Raw genomic sequence first — 4395 nt, forward strand, 5'->3', positions numbered from 1 at the left:
TATCCCCTCCCTTCCCCATTGCCGCCTGTTCAGGTTTTCTCAGAATCGTCCCTTTGTTGAGGCCGCTGGCCTGGGAAATCCGTAAGGATGCTCAGTGCACTGTGCACATGCCCAGCTGCCTAGCATTCTGGGCTCAGGCTCTTCCTGGATGTCCAATTTTTTTTATATCCCAGCTCCTGCATCGATTCCCACTTCCCCAGCTCCACCCCTGCTCCTTTTTCCCACTCCAGAGGTTCTTCGCCTCCCCGCTCCCAGGGCTTAGGGGGGGGGGGGGAGCAGCCAGGTCCTCTTCTCCCACTCCCCGGGTGTGGTGTTGCAGGAAAAGAGAGGGGAGTCGCTGTGAGACGCTCTATCTAGGGCCAGAGCCTTGTTTTAATATGTGTACAGCGCCCAGCCCATTGGAGCACGGATCTCGACTGGCGGTTCGGGGCATTGCTGCAAAATGAATAACCATGAATTGGCCAAGCTGACTGCGAGGCAGCAAAGGCGCCAAACAGGAAAGGTGATGTTTAGAATTCTTTCCCTTCCAGCAATCGCGGGCCCTGCTGGTAATCTGCACAGTGCGTGAGTTTAAGTCCCTTTGACTTTAAGGCTCTCTGGGGGGAAGGATTTGGCCCCCGGCACTTCAATGAAACATTTCCAAGCTCACTCACAATTGTCTGAAATCGCCCTTATTCCAGCAATTACAAATTCAGCACTTGTATCACCACTGCACGTCACAGCCACAGGCAGGGACTATACCCCGTTGCGCTGGGCACTGTACAAACGGAACAAAAAGACAATCCTTACCCACCAAGAGCTTACCATCTAAATCAGGGGTTCTCAAACTGGGGGTCGGGACCCCTCAGGGGGTCACAAGGTCATTACATGGGGGGTCATGAGCTGTCAACTTCCACCCCAAACCCTGCTTGCCTCCAGCATTTGTAATGGTGTTAAATATATTAAACAGTAAGTTTAACTTATTGGGAGTGGGTCGCACTCAGAGGCTTGCGATGTGAAAGGGGTCACCAGTAAAAAAGTTTGAGACCCACTGATCTGAATGACAGGCTTGATTTCTCTGCTGTGTTACTTAACAGATGCGCTGAACGTGATTGCTGCTAGAACAGAAGTCACCAGGTGGCACTGTTACATGCGCTCAGTTCTTTTTCTTTGCATGAGAAGGATTTCGGTTTGGAAGATAATGCAGTGGTGTAGTTTGTTTGGGGGTGTAGAGTTGGACTTATTTTTTCAGCAGGAGCTGTGGCAAGCAACAAGAACGTTTGCACTCTGACGTCATCTCTCAGAATGGAGTTGGGGCCTGCAAACAAGCCATGGGAGGTTGGCTGAGAGTTCTGGCAGAGAGGATTGCTGGGGTGCTGTTTGTGGACACCTCTGGGCTAAGGCTGGGGTATAGAGGGTAAATAAATTGCACTCAAAATATACCCAGGTTCCACCTCACCAATTCGTCCTCCAGTAGGAAGTTGACCTGACATCTGGTACTGCTTGGCACAGGGGAGACCTTATTTAAAAGCCCATTTTTATTATAATTTCTCTTTTACACACACACACACACACACACACACACACACACACACACACACACTCTCTCTCTCTCTCTCTCTCTCTCTCTCTCTCCACTGAAGTGCCACAAACATCAGCCTCAGCAGCCTCCCCTCAACCCACACACAAATCAGTGGGATCCAGCCCATCCATGTAACCTCCAAACATACCAAAGACTGTGGTTCCCCCACAGCAGGAAGGAAAGATCCATCCCCTGAATGTCTCCCTCTGAAGGCTACGTGGGCCTCCCCAGCGAAATACTGTAACACCGGCCTGTAGTGACACACCTCAGAAATTGGTTTTATGTAAGCAGGGCCCAAAACACCCGTATAACAGCACCACGAGGAAGTTACAATGATTTGGTGCCAGCTTTTAAATTTAACCTTAACTCTGAAGGGCCTGGGCTGTGTAGTGCTTAGGGGGCGGATGGTTTTTACCCTGCCTGCCCCCGCTGGGTTCAGAGCTGCTAGGGGAGCATCTGCTACACATCTTCGTAGAGCAGCTGTAAGCTTGGCCCAGTGCTCCCTGCAAGCCGTGCTGGGAGAGGCATGTTTGCAGTTCAAACAGGAGAGCAGAGCCCAGGCCCACGCCCTGAAGGAAGGATGGCTCCCCTGTGGCATTTCAAAGCCGTCTGTGGATGAAGCGTGTGCATTTTCTAGTCATGAGCGAGTAGCTCACCCCTGCAGTTAGTATTTATAGGTACAGCAGCCCTGGTAGGATACAATGGCCCAACCCATGAGGCACCATAGTGAAACATGCAGGGGATGGGAGGTAGTTTACCACTTCTCTCCTCTTCACACACACACACCCCGCCCCCAGCAAGACCCCAGCATACTCAGCCCCGTTTCCTGCCCCACAAAACTGTGTGAATGGAATTGAGCAAAGGTGCAGCCTCCCAGAAAGGAGAGGCAGCCTGGCCTGCCCGTTTTCCCTGCCACGCTGGCATAGGCTCCCTTGCTGAAGGGCTGGATGCAACTTGCGATTTGCAGCATTATCTTTCCACTCCCTTTGCCTTAACGGAGGCTCTGGACCTGGACTCTGTGCCATATAGATACGTGTTTATGGCTCTGCCAACTGCTCCAGCAAAGATGGGCAAGACAGATCATTTCATACTTTATTGAAGGCTGGTACACAGCCCCTGTTGATCCTGCCCCCTAGGGGATGAAATGGACTGCACAGGACTAGCAAACTCAGTTCATGCTCACAATGAATTGCCCTGGGCACAGACTTCTCATCAGACCCCCTGGCAAGAGCAGGGGTTGTTTTTATAACCTTTTTTTCACAGCATGAGAGGGACAGGAGAGTCTGTCCTGGGTCCCAGTAACTTTCAGTGGTGAGACACCAGCCTTAGATGTCCCACCATCAGAAATTCAGGCCAGGCTGGGCTCCTTAGGTGTATGTGAGTGGAGTGATGCCTGAACCGTCTGGACACACACAGGCCTTCCAGGTGGAGGCTGAGGGGAGAGGGCTTCCCAGCTTGGAAAGACAAGTGCTAGTTCTGCTCAAGCTGGCATGTTAAAACTAGCGGTGTAACCAGCACTCACACGGCCGGCAGCTTGGCCTAGTCCCCCAAGCACAAACCGAGCCAGGCCCACTGTGTACATTCAGGCAGGTGCTTAGTGCACTTGCACAAGCAGAACTAGCCCACGTCTCCTCAGACGGGGAAGCACACTCCCAAGTGAAGTGTGAACATACATAAGGGCAGCTATGCTGGGTCAGACCAAAGGTCCATCTAGCCCAGTGTCCTGTCGTCCGACTGTGGCCAATGCCAGGTGCCCCAGAGGGAATGAACAAAACGGGTAAATATCAAGTGATCCATCCTGTCATCCACTCCTAGCTTCTGTTTGCCAGAGGCTAGGGCCCCCCCCCCTCTCATCCTGGCTAATAGCCATTGATAGACCTATCCCCCAGGAATGTATCTAGTTCTTTATTGAACCTTTAAGTGTCTTGGTCTTCACAACATCCATGGCAAAGAGTTAGACAGGTTGACGGCTCATTGTGTGAAGAAACACTTAGTTTTGTTTGTTTTAAAGCCCCGGCCTATTAATTTCCTTTGGTGACTCCTGGTTCTTGTGGTCTGAGGAATAAATAACACTTCCTTATTTACTTTCTCCAGAACAGTCATGATTGTATAGACCATCATATCCTCCCTTAGTCATCTCTTTTCCAAGCTGACAAATCCCCCTTTTATTAATCTCTCCTTATATGGAAGCTATTCTATACTCCTCAGAATTTTTGTTGCCCTTCTCTGAACCTTTTCCAATACATCTTTTTTGAGATGGGCCATCCCCCTCTGTACACAGTGTTCAAGATGTGAGCGTACTATGGATTTTGTGTATATATACACCCGTGTGCACACACACACACACTCTATCCCATTCCTAATGATTCCCAACATTCTTTTTTGACTGCCGCTGCATATTGAGCAGAGAACACCTCCAAGATCTTTCTTGAGTGGTAATAACTAATTTAGACCCCCTTGTTTTATGTGTATCCCTGGGATTATGTTTTCCAGTGTGTATTACTTTGGAAGGTGGATAAAGCAGAAGGGACAGCAGAGACTCCTCCCTGCCCGCCCCCCCTACATCCCCCTTTGACAGCAGCTCTGCCACTCTGCTCAAGTGCTCCAGGGTAGATAGGGGCCACTTACCCTAGCTCATTACTTGCCCCGGGTGCTAGCAACAGCCTGGTTTTTGGTAGGAGAGAGACGGAGAAGTGAATGAAGAGCCAGCATTGTCCGTTTGTGAAATACCCCTTGGGAAGAAGAGACTTGGCCTATTAGTTTTTAAAGCTGATTTTTATTTCATGGTCTCCATCTTCTGAAAGAGTTAAAAGGTTTGCTAAGTATGTGAACAG

This window comes from Mauremys reevesii, linkage group 4 (assembly GCF_016161935.1).
Source record: "Mauremys reevesii isolate NIE-2019 linkage group 4, ASM1616193v1, whole genome shotgun sequence".
Classification (NCBI taxonomy): Eukaryota; Metazoa; Chordata; order Testudines; family Geoemydidae; genus Mauremys; species Mauremys reevesii.